The sequence below is a fragment of the Empidonax traillii genome, unplaced genomic scaffold (genome assembly GCF_003031625.1).
Source record: "Empidonax traillii isolate 1590-97213 ecotype Southwest subspecies unplaced genomic scaffold, ASM303162v1 scaffold149:size904812, whole genome shotgun sequence".
Taxonomy (NCBI): Eukaryota; Metazoa; Chordata; class Aves; order Passeriformes; family Tyrannidae; genus Empidonax; species Empidonax traillii.
The window spans coordinates 294983-321567 of NW_020955342.1; the positions used below are offsets into that span (position 1 = coordinate 294983).

The 26585-nt window shown below is 44.4% G+C and overlaps 1 long non-coding RNA gene across 6 annotated transcripts in view; it reads right to left on the bottom strand.

Annotated features, from left to right (window-relative positions):
- The window catches only part of LOC114057839, a 67125-nt gene that overhangs the window by 23928 nt on the left and 16612 nt on the right, over window positions 1-26585 (bottom strand). For all 6 annotated transcript variants that reach the window (XR_003571320.1, XR_003571321.1, XR_003571319.1 and 3 more), the window contains 2 exons: window positions 13653-13720; window positions 656-748 (listed from right to left, as the gene is read on the bottom strand). This is a non-coding gene — a long non-coding RNA (uncharacterized LOC114057839). The remainder of the gene's footprint in view (window positions 1-655; window positions 749-13652; window positions 13721-26585) is intronic.

Sequence of the window (26585 nt, forward strand, 5' to 3'; positions counted from 1 at the left end):
GTCACAAGGTCTGGGAGGAGCTGCTACACATACTGGACTGTAAGCAATGCTTTGGAGCTAGAGGAGTACCAGCAAGTGCTGGGAACTGACAACATTTTATATGCCCATACAGCTTTACGTGGTCTCACTGGTATCTGAATGTTTGCTACTGCTTACAAGACAACTAAGTTCTGACCTACCTACAGAAAGGCTCTTGGGTATTGTTTTTTAAAGGCATGTGGATAGGTCAGAATGGAATCATAGAATCATTTATGTTGGAAAAGAGTTATAAGATCTTCAAGACCAACCATTAATCCAACACTGCCAAGTCCACCACTAAACCATGTCTCTCAGTGCCACATCCATACATCATTTACATATTTCCAGGGATGGTGACTCAACCACTTCCCTGGTCAGCCTGTTCCAGTGCTTGACAACTGTTTCACTGAAGAAGTATTTCCTAATATCCATTGCAAAGATTCCTTTCCCACTCTGAGACAGGTGCTCAGTGTTCTGTCTGTCACCAGCAGCAATGCTGTCATGTAAACCAACTCACAATCAAAAATGCCAACATTTCGTGGTTTACACCAGGCTCAGAGCCAGGTATTGATCTGCTGGCTCTTTCTGTTTCTTCCCCATCATTCCCTGCAATTGGAATGATAAGGGAGAACAATACCTGTGCTCCTGACCCCTTAAGCAACCATCCTGAAGCCCTGAAGTGTCTCCTGGTTGCCCTTGGGCCTCATGGTACAACTTCATTGATGCCTATCTGAAAAACCAATAATGGATAATAATCTGAGGGCTCTATGAGGCTACTTAGGAAAAAGCCCAAGTGACTGCTACACTTTACATTTGGTTCTACCTTTTCCTCATGCCATGATCCTGCCCGTATCCATCCAACTTTTTCTTACAGTGAACAGCCTTGGAGCATGTGTGTCTTGTTCCTCACTGAGAGTCCAATGTAGCATGATCTTGCTTATGAGCACAGGCTTTTAGGGACCGTAACAGTGACATTAACAAAGTTAGCAGAATCTCTGTGACAAAATGCCTGGTTATATTATTAAAAAAATCCACATATCTATAGAATTATTAGTTAATGCCACTCTGCCTTTGGCTAGTGAAGCATAACTAGGTTATAAAGACAGATTTGTATTGATAAGGCTTCTAGATTGAAGAATTATGCTTACCATCAGCGATGTGTTGTTAAAAGTATGAACTGAAAAACTCACTAGTCACCAACTCTTAATATTGCCTGAGCACCAGAAAACACGAAAAAGAAAAGTCCTTGACTCTGGCCCAGTAGGGCTGCCACTTAGATATTTCTGAAATTGAATTGAGCAAATGTCATTCCTAATACAAACCATCTTGCAGTGAGCATGCTTTTGAGTGCTCAAAGCAAAGCAGAAAGGAACAGAACCTTAAGAGTTAGAAATTGTTCCCATATTAGGTACTATTTCCACAATGAGCTGCATTCCTAGTTTATCCATTTTCATTATGCCAATTTATTGGATTTATGTGCTAGAGATGTGTGTTTGATTAAAACCTCATTTTTGTAGGTGCTACATGAACAAGTCATAAGACAGTTCCTGCTCCTGCAGACTCCAACATAGTGCCACGATGACCTGGAAGCAGAGGATAAAGGACATGGCCAATAGGGAGAATCTGCAAATTGATGTGTCCAGCAAAAAAGCACATTCTTCAGAGTAGGTGAAACCTTGCTTTTAGGAGAAAAATTGCATGGCACAAAAATGCACACAGGCTATATAGACATCTCATTTATATTTAAGGGTAGGTGTAGTGCTTGTAAAATGAGACAGATTAAAAGCCTGAGGAATTTCAGTCCCCTCCATCTAGGGAACAAGCGTACCAGGTGGCCGTGTTCCTTCACAGCGACCTGCCAATCCTAAATTTAAATGGATCTAGGAAGGAGAGGACAGTTCAGCCTCTATACCCATTGCATCTTGCCCTGTCTGTTCTCACTGCCAGCACCAGCAGCATCTTCACCACTGCAATCTTCCTATTCTCAGAAAAAGGAGCTAAAAGAACTAACACTTGTGCACCTCAGATGAGACAATAAATGCCCCACTGTCTGCAGTGATTTATAACAGCAACTTTTGTTTTCCAAAGAGATTTTGGCATGGAAGAGCCTGAATGTGATTGTAAATGTGTGGACATCTCAAGTAAATGACTATTTGAAAACAGGGCTCAACTATGTAGCTAGAAAGCCATGAAGGACTTCATGATGTACCTACACTGCACCAAGTGAAGGTGCTGCACAGCCCAAGGCGCCCCCAGGGTTAGGATTAGCACAGCCACGTTGGCCAAAGCCTGGCTGAACAAGCTTTGCTCTTTTACTGCCATGTAACTGGAGATATACTCGCCTTCCTACCCTCACTAGCACCTCTGCCTGGCACTGCACAGCAGCACGTGGTGGTACCAGCTGGAAACAGCTGCTGCAGGGCTGTGGTGGGGACACATCTGCAAACACTTACACCCCCCTCTATGTGGGTCTCTCCTTAATTCTCAGAGATGGCCTGAGGATCTGTTTTCTAGGAGCTGGTAGGACCCTGGGGCGCAGATGGGACACCCAAAGTAGCTTTAAATCCAGCGAGGGGGGAAGACAGATGAGAGCAAGTAGTGGTGAGACCAGACACTGGAATCTGAAGGTATAGGCAACAGATTATAAACAAAGAGACTTGTTTAAGTGTCTTGGTAATGTGGCAGTGAGAAACCTTGTTATTACTGCTTCAAAAAGAGTGCATATATAACATGGCATTGTGAAATCTTGAAATCTTTGTACACAAATACAGTTAGGAAAAGAAAAAAGAAAAACTTAGCCCTATTTCTGAATACACCATCTTCTTCTGAAAATAATGTTGACACAGCTAGAACAGGCCTCCTATATTCAACTCTCATGCACATGACCTCATTCCTATGGCTTAATAATCATAATGAAATATGAGGGGAAGGTAAATAGTCTTCATTCCACATCTCCGAGGATAATAGTAAGAAGGAAGAGATTTCAAATGTTGTTAATGACTTGTAGAGCCGCACATTGCTTAAAACATTGACCACAAGCCAAGAAATACCCCTCAAGGCTGCAATCAAAAACAGTTTTTGGCTCTGCGCTGTGAACAGAAACTTTATTTGATCAACAGAGTTATTGCAACAGACTTGCTGTTGAGAGTCTGGAAGCTTGTCTCTAATGTGGCACCTCTCACTGCAGCCAAAGCCTCCTGCATGGTAAAGCTCTGGGCTCATGAAATGCAGCTCTTGCTCACAGCTTCAGGTTAATCGTGATGACCACTGAGGAGAGCTTTGATGCTTCGCCCTTGGCTACCAGAGAAGTCTGTGTAACTTTTCATGGGGAAATAAGAGAGATCTGAGACTGGTAAAAAAACTCCTCTGTTTTTGTGAGCGGATTTTGAGTTGGGAGAATGAAATCAGCTGAACTGTTTTTTGTGAAGAGGTTCAGCTTTCTGCTTTCAGCAGCTGTACAAGTACAGGGGCAATCCCTGGCCTATAAGCCTTGACAGGCTAAGAAGAAAACAGATGTGTATGAGGCCCCTGGCCAGAAAAGCACCAACCTGCCAGAGAATACTGGCAGAGAGAAAAGGAAGGAACTGAAAATTATTTTTTAACAGAGTTTCTCACAAAAACGACAGACCTTCCCAAAATATTTTGGATTTTTTTTTTTAATGTGAAAAGTAGACATTTAAGTTGAAATTTGGAAAACTGAAGGTCTATTATTTCTATAAATATCTACCATCAGGAATGTGTTTTCCTCAAAAAAGAGTTTTGAGAAGTGGTTAAGAGAAGTTGTTAAGAGCAGAAAGTAATTTTCAACAAGAAACAACAAGTTATACTGATTCCAGAAAACCAAATGATACTGACTGCTCCTGAATACCACACACCAAACTCTATCAAACTAATTGCTTAGGGATGTATGGATATTTGGCATCTCCATGCCGGTGGTCTGAAGATCTGGCAGAAGAGAACCTTCCCCAACCATGGGAATGAAATTTAAAAAAAATAAAAAAATAATAATAAAAAAAAAAATAAAAAGAATAAAAACCAGCTCCTGTTCAGCAAAAAGAAACCAATGGGGCACAGAGAATTCTATGTCAGACACAAGAGCTCTAATGCAAACCAGACATGAGCTGCCTGAGATCCTTGGGAGAGAATAAGGAATTTCAGACTAATGTGCCATAGGAGAGAGCCCTAGAGCCCAGACAAGCAACTGGGTGCTCACAGAGGTCATGAGAAAAAGGGCGAGAATACAGAAAAACTGGACAAAGTGAAAATAGATGTATTTTGGGTGTGTGAGGTATGCTGACTAGCAACCCAACACTGGAACAGGTTGCCCAGAGAAGTGGATGTCCCATCACCGGAAATGTTAAGAGTCAGGTTGGGTGATCCAGTGACAGATGTCCCTGCCTACCGCAGAGTGGGTGGACTGGATGATCTTTGAAGATCTCTTCCAACCCAAAGAAAATTATTATTCTATGATTTCCTACTTCAGCACTAAAGTAAGAAGCCTAAAATTTGCTGGTTCTGACAGTCTGAAAAACCATTAAAAGCAATGTGCCTTTTCCAAGTACCGTCTATGGTGTGTTTTTTTTCAAACAGAAAAACACTAACATCACCTCTCCCCTCCCCACCTTGTCCCCTGATCCCTTTCCCCGAAATGGGGCAAAACAAGGAGTTTGCAATAAGTTTCAAAGTCTGTGACTTTCTTATTCCAATCCAGCTAGTATGAAAAGAGGGCATAATAAATTTTTATGTTAAAATATTTACCTTTCTAACAAGAGGGAAGATGGAGTGGCAAAGTACAGAAGAGGGGAAACACTGGGAAAGAGGAAAAGCATGTGTCCAATGTTGCCTCTAGGCTTTATGTTTGACAGAAACAAAACAAACCACCTAGAGGAAAACAGAATGCTTATTTCCAGAGAGAAATACACAGCTTAATATCCCAGCTAAAGCCAGGTGGAAAGTACAGCAACTCTGTGTATCCTTGTCATATGGCCAAGGTGAGCTTTTGCTTTTTGCAGAATGGCCTTGGATAGGCAGAGAGACTTTTTCTGTATGTGGGAGATTATGCGACTGTTACACTCGATCCCTACTTCAAAAACCACATAGTGTTTCCATAGCATGGTGATGGTTGCAGGTAGAGGCATCAACAGCAAGTTAACACCAGTGAGCTCTAGAGAAAGAGGGCAGGGGACACCCCAGGCTGCTGGGAGCAGTTAAAGCCCCTAAGAAAGGTTGGTAGGCACTACTGTGAACAAAAATCTCATTTTTAATTAAAAGTAAATCCCAGGAAGAGTGTGTTGCATCAGTTGGCAGCACACACAGATTTGGGGCACACTGGGGAGTTCTTCAGTGTTGACACTGTATCTTTTGTCTCCTGCCTCAGTAAGCCATAGAGGTGTTCAGATGCAATCCTGTCAATGTGCTCTAGGATCACCCTGCTTGAGCAGGGAGGTTGGAACACATGATCCACTGTAGACCCTTCCAACCTGATCCATTCTGTGATTCTGTGTTACTTGGGAATTAAAACTGAGGTAGACACAGCACTTCAAACCCCCTGTGCTTCCTCAACAGGGTGCTGAGGACCAACAGTTTAGCGCTGTTCCCATTCATGCCTCTGTGTAACCATGGACCTGTGGCTGGACTCCAGGTTTGTAAATACTTCACCTGAGATCAGGTGCTGGCCTGGTCCCCAGCCAACTCTAGCAGTAGAGGACTGTGAAGGTATCTCAAAAGTTTGTCCCTTCTCTTGTAGTAAAGGCAGTCACTGAAACAGAGGCTTCCCCATTATTCACAAGAACTACTGAGACCTGAAAGCAGCTGGGCTTTGGCCCAATGCAGTGCCCACTGGTCACAGAGAGACACCACAAGTAGGGCCATGGTTATTTCTACTGCCTCAGGAAAAGAATGACCCCATGTTAAGAACCTGCTTTCCTTACACAGGCTCTGCATGACCCCCTCAATCCCCAGAGCTCCTGCCTGCCAAGGAGGGGAGGGGGCCAATGACAACACAGTGGCTTCCCAGCATGGGTAACATTTGACCGTTCGGGAGAGTTGGGAAAAAAACACAGGCCTAAAGCAAACAGCCCCATCCCATCCAGCCATGCAACATGACTCAACAGATCCACACAGGCAGGGCTGTGCAGGCTGTGAGAGGAAACCAAACACTAAGCACGTGGTGGGCTGGCAAGCTGGGCTTTTCTCTCTCTCTGTTTCTTTTTTTTTTTTTTTTTTTTTTTTTTTTTTTTTTTTTTTTTTTTTTTTTTTTTTTTTTTTTTTTTTTTTTTTTTTTTTTTTTTTTTTTTTTGGTGAAGTCTTATCCTTTTATTTAAGCAACACTTCCAAGAGGAAGAAAGGCTGAAACAAACTACTGCCTCATCTCAGGAGCCTCTCACCAAGATCTGCAGTGCAGCTAAGAGGAATTTTGCCTGTTTTCCTAAAAATGTGTACAGCTGGTGCCTTTGCAAAAGGACAGAGAGGAGGAGCCTTGCATGCAGGGAGAAGGCTGAGATAGGGAGTATACCCTGCAGCAGGGAGAAGCTCCTCAGCTTGTGTAAGTTGCCAGGGTAGAGAATTGCTCTAAGTTGCACAGGCTTCTACAGCAGCTTTGAATTTGATCCTATAAGAAAAACAAGTATCAACAACTTCATCACATGCCTAGGTCACATGGAAGCAAGGGCAACACGCAGTAGCAAATGTTGATTTTTTTTTTTTTTTTTTGAGTTAGTTTGTTTTGTTAACATAAAGAGGGAGTGAGGAGTGAAATTTGGGTGGGGCTTTTCACTATTCACAGGGAGGAAATAGAAACCCTTTGCAACAGCTCCTGCCTTGCTTAGGTCTCCCCTGAAGAGCACAGGGCTCTCTACGCTGGTAATAACTGACTTTTTCCAGGATTCACAGCCCCCAGGTTGTTCTGCAGCTCAGAGGAGCTCTGACAGTGTTCTCACCGGGTCTCATCGACTGAGCCGAGCTGGAGTGGGCTGAGGGCAGGAGCTTTGGCTCAGTGCCTAGCACAGCCATGAGCGGCTGGCAGCAGTGCTTGGCAGGGCTGTCTTTGGAAAAAGATGACGGTATCCAGAGTGGGCGATGTCAATCTCACGGCCTGCGGAGGGACAGGGGGATGAAGGCTGTGCAGGGCGGCTGTGCGGCCGGGAACCTGAGTCATGCCGGTGCACAGCGCCCGTGCGGCTGCACTCGTAACCTCACCGCAGCCGGGAGCGCAGGCTTGCCGAGGCATCAGGCAGCTGACAGCGCTCCCATCAACACCTGCCTCTTCCCAGCAGCGGGATGGAAGAAATCCTGGCTGGCAGGCGCGTGCTGCAGCCCGTGGCGAGGCAGGCCTCCCTGGAGACAGGGGTCGCACCAGCAGCACTGCCTCAGACCCAGATCGCTCACTGCCTGGTCACGTTTTACCGGTCACAGCGGGTTATTTTTTTCCAAAGACACATGTCAAAATCATCTTGTCTGAAAGTGTCTCAAAGTGAAACAGTTCGTTTTAACTCACAGAAACCTCTGGGTTTCATACTGTTCTCTGTCTCTACCTCTCTTTGTTTTCCGGGGTAGCAGAGACCCCAAAGATTCAAATCAACCAACAAAAAACTCCCCCCCCCCCTTTTTACAATTTCTCCCCCCCCTTTTTTTACAATTTCATTTTTCAAATGAAAACCCTATCCTTTCTTTTCTTTACCTACTTCTGTCATTCAATATGTAGTTACAGATCTAGGTCTCACACTTGTGGTCTATTTTCAACCATCCTGTTCATGTTAGACATAGGTTATAGCAATGGGCCAAAATAACAGAAGGTCAGCAAATAGTCTACCTGCCCAACTCACCACAGGGAGTGCAGCAAAACACCCCTCCCAAACAGAAAGCAATCAAAGCTTTGTTGTCTTACACCATGAGAGCTTCATGTAGATGCAGCTATTTTGGCAAAGCTAAGCTTTACTGATGAATCTCATGTGCACACATGTAAAACAGCACAAGTGTGCATACCTGAAGCTGGAAGAGCTGCTTAGGAGCCAGGCTCCTGCCTCCTCACATTGCAGCCCACACTGCTCAGCCAGTAACCAGCTGTGGGACATGCTTGGCTCAGCTCTTTCCTTTTAACTCCTCTGGTACAATTAAAGCAGCATAGACTGAAATGTGGCTGCAGTGATGCTGCTATAAAAATACAGGAAATGAAACTAAATTTAACAGAGTATGACCCTTCATACTTGCATAACTGTTCACACTGATAGCTGTACCAGCATCAATCTCCTTATGAAAATATAAATTATGTCCCTAGCTGAAAGTCCTGCACAGGCACAGGCACTATGGGAAGACCCCTGTGCTACTCAGTAGGAACAGTTTGTGTCTTGCAAAGTATCCTTCGACTTTAGAGGAGTGAGAAATATAAAGAAGAATATTTGCTTTTCTTTTAAAAATAGCTTATTCTAAGGAATGTCTTTTTCAACCACAAGAGGATACAAGATGGAAGGGATACAGGATCTAATAACCCACCTGGAAATACTCTGTGGAAAAGCAGTTCAGTCAGTTTGGGGATTGTGCCAAAGAATTATCAGACAGGCCTCGCTTGATATGATTTGGGTTTGTGGCAGCTTTTACATCCCAGCAGGATTTCCCAAAGCTGAGGTGCTTTTAAGCTGCCCGGGTATGTGCCTGGCCCTTATTGCCGTCCTGGCTGTTGGCCAAAGTGATTTCTGGTTGTGAGGGAGTGAACAAGTGAGGATTATTACGATTTGGAAGGAACTCAGTTCTTGCTTGCTGAGAACTCTGGAGACATAGAATGGGACAAAACAAGTACAGAAATGTATCACAGTGTGGGAGCTGATAAGGAGATGGTATACTCCTGCACATTTCAGCTATTTAGGACATGGCCCACAGGCTGTTGGACAACTCGTATGCAGAAATGAGTAAACCTGGATGCAGGAGAACAAGAGGTTTTCTCTAAGGTCTGTGTGTATCTCCCACTCGGAGGCAATCATACATCAGCAGATTTCTATTCTGATCATGGAGGGGTGAATCCCAGTGGCTTCTCCATAGCTGTGATTCTGCCCGTCATCTTTCATGGCCATGACTAACCATACAGCCTCAGGAACAGCAGCATAGTGTTAAAAAACATAAGAGTCTTAAGAAGTCTACACCAGAGCCTCTGCTGCACTCTTTTCAAGATGAGGGAAAAACAGTTCAGTGAAAAGGTAAAGATGGGACACCCCCCTGCCCCCAACCCCAGTGTTTTTTCAAGGTACAAAAGGACTTCTAACTTCTAAAGAAACTGTCCCACCTCCTGCAGAACAGGACAATTGAACTCTGACATCCATGGGGCATTTCCAAATGAAAAATTATGATATTTTAGGAATCTTATTTTGGGTTGTGGGGAAAGAAAGGAGGAAAGAAGGAAAGTAAGTTCCATGGAAAGCTGCCATTCTTCATTGAATCAAAAATAGAACTTCTTGGAAGTTTACCAATCAGGCATTTTTGTGTGGAAAACACTAACTCTGCAGATTGGGCACTGTCCAAGTTAAAATACACACCAGTTTTGGACAGGAATAGAGTTAGGGGTCTAGATGTGTTCACTCTCAAATACGTGCCAAACAGTCCCTGCTATAGCATGACATGAGACACAAAACCTGTTACTTTTCTGTAACGCATTGTAAGTCTGGCTTTGGGTGTCCAGCTGTGCATCCACAGGGTTTCTGGGAGGTCTTAGGGAGTCCTGGAGTGTAGCTTGCCTTTTACAGTCAGTGGAGATTCAGTTGGTACACTTACTGGAGCCCCTGAGCTTTTTTAATTTTTGTCTGAGTTTGACACCTACGCTTGGAGAGATGACCTATGCCTGGCACCACAACTTGCAGTGAGGGGACTGAAGAAGGGATGTCAGTGTGGTTTTTCAGGAATGATAACAGCACTGTTTTGTTCAGTCCAAGTGTCTTTTTCTGAAGAATAAATCCATGTATAGCATAAGTCCGGGCACAGAAGGAGCAGGAAACAAGCTGTGAAACTGGACATCCTCTGGGCTGTGATGGAATATGGCATTTTCTAGAATTTAAGGACGGCTACATTGATATCTACTAGGGTTGGTGTTTCATGCTTGATATTGATGCTTGCCATGAGTCTTTGGGCAGTAGATGAGGACTGGAAGTGGGAACAGTTTTTAGCTTGGGAGGCTTCCTCCTCCCACTAAAAAGTCCCAGACTTAACCTTGCTCTGCTCGTGATCTCATGCATGGTAAGGAGAATTCTGAGGTTTTTTCCAGCCCTCTTCAAACTCCTCCTCTTTCTTCAATGCTTGTCATAACAGTATTGGATCACCCACCTTTTCCATCTGCTTCTCTGCATACACCTGCCCATGGAATTCCTCTGTGCTTCACCTTGTGCTGAACGCGATGCTGTTCTTGGTGATTCAAATCCAATGAGGCATCAGGATGAGATGACCTGACTTTCACATAAGGAGGGCATGTTGCCAACAGTCCTCTTTGGTTCTACACCATGAGAAAATCCTTTATAGGATAGGTTTGTGTTCCCTTGCTCCACCTGTCCCCAGTCTCACATTATCTCCCTTGGAGCCACACACTGCATGCACCCCCAGCGGGCAGGGCTTTGCCACCTGGGGCTGCACTGAGAATACCTGATTGTTTCACTGTAATTTGGAGGGAGAAGGCTGTGTTCTTATTCTTGCCTGGGGCACAGCATAGCTCTTGAGCAGGACTAGTATTTCTGGTTTCTTCACAATACCAACTTTATCAGCCAGATGAAAACTGAACCTTGAGTTTTTCCAGAGGGTCACAACAAGCTTGGCTAAAGCCTTATGCCAGTTAGTTGTGTCCTCCCAGTGCCCATGGCTGGGGCTGCCCAGAACACAGCCACTGGTGCAAGCAGTCTCTCTCTCTCATAAACACATAGGGCAGCTCAGCATTCTCTTGCTTCTGTATTTTCATGCTTCAGTTGCTCAGAATGATGCCAGAAACAGAAGGGGATTCAGTAGAGCCAATATCTATATGTCTGCATATGTATGCAGGTAGTGTGTACAGGTGTATGAAAAATGGGCTAAGAACATCTCCTGCTTTTGGATAATACAAAGCTAGCATTTTTGCCAGTAGTAACTTCCGAAGTGTAAAGAGAAGTCACAGCAGAGCTGATCCCACATGGTGTTGTCACTGATGGGGCAGGAGAACTGGCTTCAGTCATACTCCTAGCATGTGAAAGGTTATGTTCCTGTTTGGCAGCCTGTCATTTAGATATGGATAAGCTCCAGCAAGACTAAACCAGAAGCTAAGGAGAGGGGGGTGGCATGGAATGTATTGAAAAATGCCCTGAGAAGGGAGGCAGAGGACACAGAGGAGCCAAGCTTGTCCCTCTGTCCAAGTATTGAAGTATTCAAGCTTGCAAGGACACGAGTCATATGATCTGTGCAGGCCACAGGCACCTCTCCTGCAGAGAGGGCAGATGGTACACTAGGTCAGGATGTCTCATGGAGAGAGGCTGAGCACTGAGAGAAGGATGGCAGGTTTTTAAGGAGCAGTACAACCCATAGCTCTGAGAAGCAGGGTCTGGCATGTGTGAGCAGACTGGGATGTTAGTTCCTCTGGAAGAGGTACTACGTAACAGCTGAGCAGAAAAGTTAAACTGTTTTTTATCCACTGAGAAAGTACTGGAAGGTGATGGTTGATCCTTAGGAATAGGATTAGTGAGCCAAAAAGCAGCTGTGATTAGGGGGTAGAAGTGCTTCTGATGCACTCTCTCAAGGCTGGGCATGTGCTCCCTCACGTCTCTGTCTCTAAACTTGAGAAGCTGATTTTCTCTTCTTTTTTTTTTGGCTGGCAACTTATGCTGATGTAAGCAGGTCTGTCTCGGTGTTGTGCTAATGGCAGAGGAGTTTGTAGAGAAATGGGGGATAGGAAGGAGCTTTGTGAAGTGGCTCATGCATTTCTTAGGTGTAAGGAAAAGTAGGAGTCAGCTGGGAACAGGTGTTTGGTTTTTGGGAACCCTGGGTGGGTAAAGGGTTTGGAGGACATCAGTGGGGTTTTGAATGATTCTAGGCAGGTAGCTCTGGGTGAGTGAAAGGAAGACCTGCCTTTGGGAATTCCTGCTAGGGCTCCTTCTATGGCCACAAAGGCACAGTCAAGCTTGTGGAAGCCACTGTAGCTACTGAAGGCTCATGACAGCTATGTGCAGAGGACCCCAAGGGTCAGGAGGCCGTGACAGGAGCTGTACAAAAGCTTTAGATAAGACCAGCTTTCCTCCAAAATGCCTGACATCCAGGAACATTGTAACCAAGGTTGTTCATTTTAAGTGCAGCAGTATAGCACAGTTTGAGAGTGCTCCGAAGAAAGCTGTCAAGTCTGGGTCGTTGACTGGGATCCACCAGACACATGCCTGCAGCAGGGTTAGGAGTGCCTGTGCTGCTACCTTTTGCTGGAAGGGGGTGTTGCTGCCTGCCTGCCAGCCTCTCACCTGCATGAGAGGCACCTACGCAAGGTGGTCGTGCAGCACTGCAGGGGCAGAAATGACCAAGCCACCTGAGCTAGGTGTGAAGTGAGGCATCACAGAATAGTGGTGAGATGGTCTGGCACATGCCTACACAATCCCCACATCAGCAAACTCTATACCCAGTGGACTTACTGTAACTCAAAGGACGATTACTTACTAAAACCACATTTTTTGACTTTTTAAAGGAAAAAGCGGTGCCTCATCAAAAGACAGTGTAAAGCAAAAAAACCCAATAAAGTCACAGTGCCAGGAAGTACGGAACAAACCCACATCCCATCACAACTAACATGCCTGTATCTTTGCATCCAAAAATATTAGTCCATTTATTGCCTATTAAAAATTCCCTTTGTCTCTTAGTTGTGGTGCATGCTTGAGATCTTAAAGATGGCACTGTCAATCGTTAATATTTGAGATTAATTTACTCATTAACTTTCAAATGCAGGACACTTTGAAAACCTTTTCCTAAGGGCATTCCTGTGTTCTTTTTGAGAGAGTTACTGTTGTTTCCCACCTCCCCTGAAGGGTTGTTTTCAATACCATCTCTCCCTTTTAATCCTCTTTTCCTTTCATGTCTAACAAACAGTGTTAAACAGAACACTGGGGGAAAAAGCAGATCTCACACATTATAATCATCTGTAGTTGACTGAAGAAATGCTTCACAATTAGAGGTCTCTTTTTGTAAATTAATGCTCAAGAAGCTTTCTCCTATGTATTTTCCAGATAAAACCTCTGTTCTTCGGAGCTCGTATGTACAGTAACTAAGATAAGGGGTTTCTGAGTTGATATGCACTCTGTACAGAGACTGAGCTGCTACAAACAGGATTTCTCTTATGAGATCCTGTACAGAGAGATGTCTAGAGATGTTCACACAGGAATATGGGCAATACTGAGATGCTGAACTATGAAAGAAAACATTACATTTTAAAACTGACTACTGTTTCTTCTGTGTGTTTTTACAACATGCTTTGTTTTTTCTAGCTCTTTTTGCCCAATATATCTGAGCACTTAAAGATGTGAATATATTTTTAGTGACAATTTTTCTGTGGGAACTCCACATTATACAGATCTGAGAGGCCGTAGTTTGATGCTGCACTTCTTTCAGCAGCAGCGCCAACATAAGCATCCCCTAATTCCCCTCTCCCACCACTCACTCACCTCTCAGCTGTGCCAGTTTCAATGCTGTGTGGGAAACAAATCGCAGAACACATCCAGGTTAAAAATAGCTGAAAAAGAGAGAGAGAGAAATTAATTCCAGAACCTACATGTACATCCAAAGCCGATACAACAAAACCTTTTTAGCTCAGATTCAATCTATCTATCCAACTCCATCAATAATTTTTACCTGATTTCACATAGGAAAGGTAGAATTTTCAAAAGCTATTGATTTCCTTCCTAGATTTTGTGCAAACTGATGGCTGGGTGAGGGATAGAGACCTCAGTTAAAGAACTGCAGCCAGCAGTCATCTGGCTAGTGAGTATGTGCATCTGGCTGGCCATGTATGTATTAGCTGATCAGCCAGCATATACGTACTTGTCCGCAGCCCAGTAAAGGGTCTTAGAGCATATAGCAAGGCAAGAGTCGGGCTTGTTGCAGTCATTTTATTTTAGGAGAGGAGAGAAGGGAGGTGACTATGAAGCAATGATCGCAGATCCACAGGAAACCAAGAGCCATTAGTTCCACTGCTCGCGAAGCAATCTATTTCAAAAAAGCCTGAAATTCTACAAAATAAGACCTCCTCTTCAAGAGAGACAGTAAATCCTACAATTTGGGAGGAAACTGAGAGCTCAGCCTAACATTCCTGTTCAGACTTCAGCAATCACTTCTTCTTTTAGCACTCCAAACACCAATGGAAACCACGGATACTGATTTCTTTCCCATAGTCAAATATCACTTAAAGCCCTTATTTGTCCTGAACTCTTTACAGCACTTGCTTAATCTCTGTTCCTACCTGCCTCCTTTCTAATCTACAAGAGCTTGCCATGAGCTCTGCTCCATTCTCTTCTTTCGTATCTTTCACACTTCCCCTCTGGCCAGTGAATGGCCTCAACCTTGGTACAGGGTGGTACACAAAATATTCAGCGAATTGTATGTGAAAATGATGAGTATTCTGGTGCAAAAAGCTGGCTCTTCCCCACCTCTTGGCAGGAGGAAGAGACCTTGCCACTTTTGCTGACCTTCAGAGGGGACTGCGTAGAATGGGAGACACAGGGTGGAGTGGGAGTCATGAAGCACCCTATGAGCTATGGCTGCAGTCCATGGACAGAAGGGGAAGGGTCTTAATGTTCCTGTTCTCACACCTTCTTTTCAGCAGTCCTCCCAGAGCCATCAGCTCTCCAGCACTTGAGGGTATGCCCTCTGCCACGCCCAGGAGACCGAGGGCCAAACACACAGCATCTGGTTGCACATGCAGGATGTAAGTGGAGCTGTGTGGCTGCTTGCCTCTCTGCTTGGGAAGGGAGCAGTGGACTGTCTCTGAGTCAGAAGCAGACACCGTCCTTAGCACAGAAAGCTTTCCTCAGAGCAAGTCTGATAGAAACTGTGTCTATTCCCACCATCTTTATGTTTCCCCAGTAACAGAGATTATCAGCACCGTAGGCAGGTCTTGGGCTTCTCCAGGTGGGAAACCAGAGGTTTTGGGCAACTAGGGATTTTCCTGGTGTGGGAAATCCCTGGGTGGCAATAATCCAGTGTATTGGGCTCTGTGCCATCCCTGCTGCAGACACCCAGGAGCGTTATTGGGATCTGTTTGCAGATACTCCAGTCTCACCACAGGTATGGAGCAAGGTGTGATGGGAAAGACTTGAGGTGGCTCCTAGGGAATCTGCATGTGTTAATTCCCATGCCATTGCATACCTCTGAGTCTGCTTCAGTCTGCGCACTGGCTTAGGTGCTAGAGCTCAGCTCAGCTCCTGCAAGAGAAGTGTCTTCCTAGACCTTCCTAGCACTGATTCCACCTCCAGAACTAGTTTCTGTAGGGAATTTTTTTTCCCCCAAAGGGAAGAATACAACCATTTTGCAAAGGTGACGCTGGGGACCTGTAAAGGAGATCTAAAGCAGAAGCTATGGCTGCCTTGCTGGACAGGGGTACTAAAAGGTCCCAACCCCTCTCCTCACCAGACACAGGAGCATAAGAGGTGCTGGTGAATCGCTACCAACATGGAGTAGCCTCATGCAGAGCGGAGCAGCCCTTACATTGCTGTAAGTGATGTTAGGATCTTACTTTATCCTTTGGCAACTACAAAATTTGGGGAAGTGGTGGCAGGGGAGAATGATCAGAAAGCTGGCAGAAATTGTGTAATTGGTGTATCAAAGGTCCTTTTCCTCTCCTCCAGTCCCATTTTAACAGTACCCTATTTTATTCTATGTATCAGTAAACAACAAAATCACTACTGATAAAACTTGCCTGAAACAACAAGACACATGTGAACAATAAAGCATTAAGAGACACATTTTCAAAATTGTGTGTGCAGAAATGTCTATTGTACAATGTATAAGCAGCATGTAGTCTGGATGTGGCAAGCAGCAACAGGAGAGGAAAAGGGGAACAGATGGAACCTGTACATAAGTGACAAGAGTGGACGTAGGCTCAGATCAAGTTTTGCTTTGTGCAGAGGCTGAGCTTTTGAAAAGCCTTAAATAATAACCACATTTTAAGGAGGATTGCACTAACGGGGCATGCAGATAAGTGCACTGAATGGTGGAACTGCAGAGGACACAGCAGTGGAGACAATGATATACACAGAGCATATGAAAAGTTTGGTCTGACATGCTAGCCATGCGTAGAATCAAAGGTGTGCACATTTCAGAAACATCAGCCTCCCTGAAACCTCAATGACTTGGCAATAAAACATCAGGGAACGATAAGTCAGGGTCAGAAAGGTCTGAGAATTCCACACAGCTGAAATAAAGATTGAGCAAGAGGAATTAGCATCAAGAAATCAGATTCAGATGTTTAAAGCTGATTGTCTGAACCAAGTTAATATAATGCACCATGTGTCACTTCAAAACATTCAGAGCGTGCAGCTGGGAAGCCCTTCCTAAGATTGTGAAATGCAGCAGCTCACTGTATCTGAAAAGGCTGGGGTAGACATGTCTGCCTGGACACGAGCAGGCTATAAATGATGAATTGGGATTACAGCCTTGACTGTCCCAGTTGAGGTTTATCAGTTCTCTGGGCCACTAGCACAGAAAACAAGCCTGGCAGCAAGGCCATATGATGATCCTACCTTCATGTATTCTGGACTTGCCCTCTGTCTCCATTCATCTCCCCAGGACTGAAAATGAAAATGCTTGTGCTCTTTTAGCCAACTGCAAAGCACTCTGATGATCAGCAGCCCTTGGTCTTATTTTCCTCCTGTTTAAAAGAACACCTATTCAGCTATCCAATCTTTTCAAGGAAAATTATCCTCTGTCCATTCCACCAAGCCTATTGTTAGAGTACACAGCTCTAGAAAATCATATTTACAAACCATCAATGTTATGGGACAATCATGTTTTCACTCTTCCTCACACAGGCACAGAAAAAAGCCTTTACCTGTATTAATGCAGACCAGCACAACAACCACCTCTGTGGGACACTGCAAGTCTGCAAAACTTGCACACTTTCAGTGCTAATTCTTTTATTCTCAGGTAGGTTTATATCATTCTACAGATACACATCTCCTTCAGCCTAGCAAAGTAATCCAAAAACCCAGCAGTGTCCACCTGAAAACCACACCTTGTAGAGAATGAGAATCCTATAGGTATGAGGGTTTTGCAGGATGACAACTTGTTTGGTTTATGGATTTGTTAAATTATATAGCTGATGGGAGTAGCTTTTCACTGTGACAAGATCAAACACTCAACAGTCCCTGGGTAAGAAACTAATTAACCAGAGATCAGTATAAATTCTATAACAATACTCCACTATCTGCTTATGGAGAACCGTTCTGGATTGGGGTGATGGTGTACATACAGAAATATTTGATGATACAAGTATTAGGCTTTCAGATCATAGATCTTTTCCCCTGCACTATTCACATGCATTTTCATGGCAGCTGGACATGCATTATAGAGTTACAGGCTAAAACTTTCTCTGGTACATCTCTGTGACACTAGAGACAAATGTGACACTGTGATTTATCTCATGAACAAAACCGACCAGGGCGTGTTCTGTCCCCATCAGCAAGTGGCACAGCAGAGCATATATATATGGCAAACTCCTCTTCCAAAGCCACCCCCAAACAAAAAAGGGTGGCTAGCCTGAGGAACAGCATCGCAGGGAGTGCTCAGAGGCAAAGGGCAGAGCTGTATCAGGGAATGCTCAAACCCAGGCCCTCTCCTGGGGTTAAGACAAAGTCACTTCTTTCACTCTAATTCCAGTACTTGTTGATTTCAGAAGACTATGTAAAATTCAGTGTCTTCTGTCACTTGAAGCTGAAGTGCACAGCCTGGGTTTTCCACCCATGTTATGGGACATTGGTTGGGGTTTGCTCTGTTGCTGACAGCTTGAAATTTCCATTTGCAGCTCCTTCCTGTTTCCTTTTCAGACATGCATCATATAAACCCAGAGAGGCTGCACAAGTTTACCAAAATGGCGAGAAGAGAGGACATTCCTTACCACAGTGAAACTTTTAATGTGCCTAGTCAACACTGAAGCAGCAGAGGCAGACCTGAACAGGCATTTCCTGATCTCCTGTCAGGTGCCTGTAACCACATACCTTGGTGCCAATGGCTACCTGAAGTCCGTGTCCAGAGCTCTCATCCTTCCTGGGATGCCACCCAGCATACTCAGACATCAGCACTTTGGGACTGGGAAGCATGCAGGGGCATTTTTTTAATTTAAAATTTGCAGCACCACTGCTGCCTCAAAGAGAGTTGGGTCATTTATTGTGAGTGGTGAAAGGTGGCGTGCTGGGGTGGCATACATCTCATATGTCCCCAGCATAGGAAGAAACCTCTGGGAGAGGTCTACTCCCATTTCATAGGTAGGCCCCATGGGAAGGTGGGATTGCTGTCTAGAGCCCATACCTGCCCACAAGCCTCACAGTCCTGAGATGTCCTGGCCATATGGCACCTAACTATGTCTGGGGACCTCCAAGCCATACAGCACCTCACTGTGCCTGTCAGAGAGCTGGTGGAGCCCGTGGCACTGTTCCACCTTGCTGCAGCTCCACACAAGAGCCTGGGTTGTCTCCAGTAGCTCCTCACCCCACCCCATCAGCACAGAAAGTGAGTGGTGGCAGCCACATCACAAGGAGTAGGAGCTGAGGTACCTAAAACAAGAGAGGGATTTTAACCCCCTTTGCTTTCCCTTTGCTCCCCCATATTGAACCTGCCATTACAATGATCAAAATTATCCAGTGATATCATTCATCACCCATAGCAAAGCTCAAAACAGATAAGTTCCCCACGGAAATTACCTGGGCAAACAGGCTTGTCTCAATGCCTAGAAAAATATCTGTGACCATTTACTTCTCTCACAGTCATTTTATCAAGAACTGAAGCTCATTCAGTCCATGATTCACTCTCCACTCAGCACTGGCTGACTGTATTTTGCGTGCCTTGGGATAAGAATCGTGTTATTCTTTGCTTGGGTCCAGGATGGCTCTGACACACACTAGAATATCTCTGGCTCATTAAAATTAAAATTATTCCAAATTTCATGGGAGAGGTATTTTCATGCATTGCCTTTTTTATAGAGGGCTTCAGCGGGAGTCCATGCAAAGCACCAGATCAACAACACAGAGAAATCAATAAATACCTTAGCATTGTGCTTTCCTTGCCTAAATTTGCATCAAGCTTGTTTACAGCCAGTGGGACAGGAGAAAAAAGTCATTTATAGAATGTGCTGTGGCACTGCTCGCCTGAATTTTAGGAGTCAGCAACTTTATGATAAACTCTTGACACAGCTTCACAGTTAAGAATGTCTCTCCGCCTACTGCAGGAAGCTGGTCACTGTATCAAAGATCAAAGTTGCTCACACCAATGCAGGAACGTTATATACAAGCAAAGAGGAACTTCAAGTGCAGAATTTTGCTGCTTTGCACATATTGGTCTCTAAATTTGACTATAAACTGCTTGAATCAATTCAGAAAAAAAAAAAACCAAAACAGTTGCTGCAGCACCACCCAGATTACTCACGGGCTAATCCTCCAGTTGCAGGGACAAGATACTCTGTTATCAAGATGTTTGATATGACTTTGAAAAGATGGGTTTACCGAAAATCGTGTTAGAGACTTATTTAGACAGTGTAATGACCTTAAGTGGATGTGTTTTAAAAAGGCTAACAAAGGAGTACGTGACCTGAAATAGGCATATATTGCAGGGAAGCCATTTCCCTCTGCCACATGCGCAGTATCTGCAGAACAGGCAAATGCTTATCAGGAACTGAAGCTTATCAAATCAGTTAACTGTTTCAGAAAAATAAACTAAGAAATGGTTTTTTCAATACATTGCAAAAAATCACAAAAACAGGACATTTTCAGAAGTTGTTCTTGAAAACAAGTGTCTTTGGGCTAAAACACAGCTAGGAATTCCTGTTAAGAAACTTTTGGTCATCTCTGGCAGTTTTGATGGAAATCTGACTGCTGCTGGAGTCACTGCTGCAGGACTGCTGTGGGATGAAAGACTGGTAGGGGAACCCAACTGAGCACGTCTGCCCTCTTCTCTCTCCTCCACTACAGGATAAGAAATCTGAGAAAAGACAGATTAAACCAGATTTTTAAATTGTTTTGGTGGCTCTAGTGAGCTCCTGCACACAAACAGGATTCATGAGCATTTTGGGTTGATTTCCTTTCAATTCTGCTCTTTCTGCATCCCTGTCGTGTTCTGCTTTACCATTCTCCTGCTCCCTGTACAAACAGGATCTTTCCTTAACAATGTCCTGCCACATCATCTTCCTTCCTTTGTATACAGGCTGATCCTGCCTGTTACACACCATGCGGCTTCCTAAGGCACCTCATTTCTCAATGCTAGCAAAAACAGGAACCAAAAGCAAAGCAGCAATAAAACAGTAAATTCTCACCATAGTTTAAAATGAAATCTTGAAAGTTTCTGATTCAGGATGACTTCTCTGTTAACGGATTTTTTTTTTTTCTATTTTAGCGCTCCGCAGAATATGTGCAAATGAGGTGTTCGTACTATTTATTAGATTCAAATGCCTCTCCGGCAAGGTCTGCAACACTGGCTCACGCATTTCCTCCTTTTTTTTTGGTGTTAAAAAGTGAGCTCAGCTTAGCAAAGTGCACATTGCTTCACTGTTCACCTCTTTTCTCCTGTCTTGTAAAGCTTTGCTGTCTGATTTTTTGCTCCGGGGAGATTTGACAGCATGTCTACAGGGACAAGAGAAAACCACAGGCCACAGTACATATTGCACAAATGCTGTTATTATTCTGAGGCCTGAAAAAACAAGGAAGGAAGCTTGAGGCTGGTGGTTTGGCAGGTGTGAGGCCTTTTTTACACAGACATCTGTTTTAAGTGGTAGCTCTGGGCTGGGAGGTGCGCAGGGAACGCTTGTCACTCCCACCCCTTCTCTGTGTCACAGCACAAGGGGGTTTGGGCTCCTGATGAAGCGATGTCACCTACTTGCTCAATCTGTGCTTCAAGACTCTGCTCTCTTGTATTTGTGGGGCTGCGAAGTGAGGTGATGCCTCCCTGCAAACTCCCTGAGACAGAGGTGCTGCTGCTGCCACACCAGTGCGCATGAGATGCGTGGGGTTAAGAGTACAAAACACGTGAACAACAACACATATGCTAAACTCAATGCAAAGACCTGATGAAAACCCTTTGGATACTACCACGTACCCCACATCAAATTGAACTTTTCTAATCCCACTAGATTATTTCTGATGTTTTGGGTAACACTGCTAGTAATCCCATTACAGTTTTGAATGAACTGCTTAATTTGGCAGGATGTTAACAGCACATTCTCCAAATTGCACCGTATTTGATGCAATTCATTAGTGTTTGATGGTTAATTATCTATGCAATAAGATATCTGAGATTCCCACTTTGGAAACAATCTAGAAAGAAACTGCAGTTTTTAGGGCTGGATCCTGCTCTGCTAAACCACATGTGTAGGAAGGAAAAAAAAGGGTTTGCATAATATCCTTGCCAGAAGGGATTCTCTGGGACAAGTTAGTGTTGAGCCACATTGTTATTTTAAATGACAATAGGTTCTTTCTCCTGTAGTTCATGGCCAACTTTAATGAACATTTAGCAACTTAATTATCTTAAAGACTGATACTCCTCTGTTACTGCTGACGTCTAGACCAGAATAGGCAAAATCCTGGCAAAATGAAAGGCTAGGCACCATTTTGACATTCTGGGAAAGGAAGACCAAATTCCTGACATGAAGCATCCTTCTGCCATGCTTAATATGGTCTCTAGAACTGCCATGCCATTTGTGTTGGTCACCTGTGAGAAGCACCATTGCAGTGCTCACAGAAATCTAATAAACTGGAGTTTGACTCCAAGAAAAAAATTGTCCTGTTATGAGGATTAAAAGAAAAAATAAGAAAAGCAAAGCCACACAAGGAAGTCTGATGGCCCTGCTTTGGTATCCTATTTTTTTTTTTTCTTTCTCCTATCTGACAAATATCAGCATGACAGCAAACAGAACCCTCCCAGTTCACATGGCATCACAGCTTAACTGTGCTGGTAAGTGGTGAATTGACGCTTCACTCTAGCATGGCCCTAAATTGTACCATTAACATGTGGTTATAGTCAGAGAGCACATTTGGTAGGAAATGGCACCTTGTTACTTCCCAGATTATCTGCTCTCTATGGGGTAAATATTTTAAACATCATACCGGGCTTTAGCAGAAACTTCCCTATTAAAGTAAATGGGATCTGAGAGAGGATAGATGCAAGCACGCAGTACAGGGATGTTAAACCTATAAATCTTCTGTGTCTTACACTTTGTGCTTTAACTGCTGACAAAAGACAAGTGTTTGCTGCCTTTGTAAGGTTCCTAAAGCACAAAGGGAGGGTGTGTGCTCAGCATTGCTTCCTGTAGCACTGGCTGCAGTTACAGCACGACAGCCCGAAGCAGGAAGGACACAGGGATTCCTCAGCTCCTCAGCGAAGGCTGCAGCTGCATCAACGGGAGGAGTCTGGCTTTCAAGGGGCAAGGAGTCCAGTTCACTCTGTGCCGAAGTTACAGTGATTAGGTTAGTTTTGAAACAGCATCTACCTTTAAGCCAGGAAGTATTTTAGCCAACAGTTACCTTACAGGGCCCTTCAAGATTACTGAACACGTATTAAGCAATTTTTCTGTAAATTTTGTCTTTTGCTTACATCAATCCCATCACAGGTGTGGTTGATAAATACCCCAGTTTACATAACAGCAAAGGCTGGGAAAGGCCCTTTCCTTAGGGTAGCTATCTTAAAACAAGTAACTTGAATTGAAAAAAAAAAAAAGCCTGCTCTCTCCAGTAGGCATTGTTTCATGGTTTAATATGATAAATGTAGCCTACATGTGCACGATATGTCTGGCAGCATTCTTTGTTACTTCACTAGATGGCGTGTGGCTGGGCCTGGCAGGGGGGAGAGAAGGGAGAAGAATTAATTCCCTGTGTATTTGGCTGTGCTGCTCTCCTCCTCTGATGTGCCTTTAAAAACGTGGGTGTACGAGTTAACATTTCAAGGGTGAGAGCTTAATTTCCAGCATAAGGAATAGGATGTCCAGCTGGAAATAGCTTCCTTTTCAAAAAGCTGAAACTTTTGCATCAGGAGTGCCCTTAAATCATCAGAGGGGCAAGACCAGAGGAAAAGACATTTATTAGACCAATCTATTTCCTAGGCAAACATGCTTTCAGAGACACAAGTTCTTCAAATCTAAAACAAGCCTAAAGAAGAGCTTATGTGTCTGCTTTCTACAATGTGGGCAGCTGGTCTAGTAAAAGACCTTATCTCTTCCTATAAATTCTGCCATGCTTATAGCCTCACACCACTACTGCTGCAACACTGCTGGAAAAAACGTCCAAAACTTCATGTGGTTCTTCAAAAGGCAAGTCATAAGGTTAATTTGTGCTCTCACTTTCCCTGGTGTAAACCGTGGCATAGCTGTCCTCTTTTGTTCTTCTATTAACTATTTATGCCTCCCACTTCGAAAAAGAACAAGACAGAGCCCTGCCCTGAGGCACTTCCTCTCCTGGGATAAAGCAAAATCACCCTTGCCGGCCATTCGCAGTGCACGAGCAGTATGAATCTGCTCCTTTCTTGCTCAGGGAAATAGGCATTAAATCTTCAAGGTCTCAGACATGAATTGCGGAAGTAGATGGATCCATTAAGGAGGTTACAGACTCCCTAACACAAACACCAGCAGTGAAGCTCACCATGGCGAAATTCGTCGGTGAGCACATCGGCTCTCTCAGCAGCTCAGGGGCTGTGTGCTTTCACAACTGGCCTAAGCTGACCTACAGCTGGGCTCCTGCCAAAAGGCAGCTCTCTCCCTCCGCTGACTCTTGTGCTCCTTTGGCTGTAGGGTCTGTGGCGGCAGGGGCTGATTGGTCTCGATACAATCCTCCCCTCCTGCTTTTTTTCCCTTTTGGTAGGATTAATTTTCAGTCAGCTCAGTTTGCTGAATTGGCTGGTCGAATGGTTGGGTGGGCACTGGGGCTGGCACAAGGAGATGGTCAGGGGTGCCAAGCTGGAAAGTGCAAGACTGGCCTTTCTGCCAGCAGTGTGGGCTGAGCCACCAGGAGTCAGAGGGCTGTGCACCACAGTGGGCTTCTGCAGTGCCCGGCAAACTGCCCCAAATGCTGTGGGAGGTTGGGCCAGGCCACTGCCTTGGGATGGGATGCAAACATTCCTCTGCTCCTTTGAACACAGAGAAAAAAACCGTATGTTAAAGAATGGTGCCATGAGGAAAACACATCTGATATACATGCAAGTGAGGGGTTTTCCTGTGGTATTTAGGCCTCAGGTGTTTACTGGTTTACCATCCAGCTATGCACCCAGCCCGCAAATGTGTTCAGTGCAACACATGCACTAGATTTAACACCTACTACACCATGGCTATAGTTACAACAGCAGCTTATACCCTGGCTGCGTCAGCCACCAGTGCCACAACATGGGCAACATTCTCTCCAAGGAACAAAATTATGTCCAAAATCAAGTGTCTTCTTTTGTTGTTTATGGCTGATGGCCGTTCCTGATGGGAGAGTGTATTTGGTAGGTGCCTGGCTTGGGGAAGATCATCTTGTGAAGTGGCAGCGCTGCAGGTGTGTGTGGAGATATGCAGAAAAGGACCTAGTGCTCACAACTGACTAGGGAAATCAGGCAAACACTGGCAACCACCTGAACAAGAGGCCCCCTGGCATTCCCTGAAGCAAAAGCTCATTCTTCCCTCGTGAGTCAGGTTTGTGTGGCCCCTGTAAAATGAAGGTACATGGTAAGACAAGTTCTGCCAGGGTTAAGCCTCAGAAGCCTTTCCACTAACACTCCCCTAAAGCAAAGGAGGTTAAAGATGATAATGGGAGAGGAAAACCAGGGTCATTGGGATGGTTTACAATCAGTTCTGAAGGAGAGCTGAGTTGCTATCAAACTTTCTTATTTATTTCTATGAAATGCACCTCCATTTCTTAGATCAGCTCACTCAGCTACCTCAGCCTCCAAGAGCAGTTTTCTTAGCTAACCCATTTTCCCATGCCATCACTAAAATTTGGTAAGTCAAAATATCTGAATGAACCCATAAAAAGATGCAAGTCCTTACTGTATATATTCCAAATAGCCTATGCTTTGAAAATCACTGTACATGCAACACTTCTCTGCACATAGCCACCAGTATCCCCTCAGTTCAGCCTCCTGGTCCTCGTTCCCACTCTGCTATTCCTTCACTTGGTCCTGATAGGCTCTCAGGGTTTAACCCCGTCTGTCAGTATATTGTGTTTGAATTCCAGAATTGTTCATATATATCTCTCCTGCTAGTAAACTTACAGCTATGAGTAAAGATCCCATTAAGAAATAACTGTTTGGGCTATAGAGAAATGCTGCCAACTACTGTAACAGGAAAACATTACAGCTCTCTTTTGCCCCCAAAAAAACATTTTCTTGCTGTGGGTAAACAGCTATTCCAGTTCTTCTGAGTGCAACAGTCGTGGCCCTCTCTTTCTCCAAAGGCAGCATGCAGTCCTCCATCCAAGAGAGAAGCTCATTGCCACAACGCACGTCCAGACAGCATCGGCCTCTGCCCAGGAGTGAAGGTAGCAGAGGATGAGAAGAACGGCAGAGAGGGATGTTTCAAGGAAGTCGCTCATGCTCAAGACAGAAGCTAAAAAAGCATTCCCCACAAGAGCAGCACTCAAAGGACTTCATCTGGGCTCTTCTCTGCCTGGGAAGGGATCTTACTTGGTTTCTTCTCCTTCTACTCCACATCCTGGAACCTACAACTCTAAAAGTGAGTCAATGTCTACAGTGACACAGATGGCATGTGAGGATCCAGAGCCCTGGGCTGTATTTCATGCAGTGCCATCTCATTTCTGCATCTTGAGGCAAGTCTCTGTGCCTAGCTTTATTTCCCCTGCTGCTCAGGAAGGTCACAGGGCCTTGGGCCATAAACTGTGTGTTCAGGTACCTAGTGAACAACAGGTTCCTTGAGCTGAGATTTCCAAGTACAAAATAAAATAACTGTAAACCAAGGAAAGTAATGCCATTTATCAAACTCAGTTATACCACAAAGAACAAATAAACAGAAAACAAAATCAGAAGTTAGTCTTCCACCTGTAGTCTGGTTTTAGTTTGTGTGAGCTTTGCCCTGAGGACCTCTTTCCTCACCAAAATGATCTTGGTCTTCCTGACATTACCGAAGTGTCAACCTGTAGTAATTTCCAAGCAGCTACTCAAGTTCCATTAGCATTAATCTACTTTGAGATGAACATTTGCCTCATAAGGCTTTGCTCTGCTTCCTGCCTCACTGTTCACCAGTGAGATAACACCTGAGAAACAACGCTGGTGCTTAGAGCAAAAAATCAGGACAAGTGAATCCAATCCCAGCTCTGCCACTGACAAGAGACAAATCCATGTTCCTTTTGTCTTCCCTTTTCCTGTCCATAATGGGAGTAATACTGATATCTCTTATGGCAGAGGCACAACTACTTGTTCAT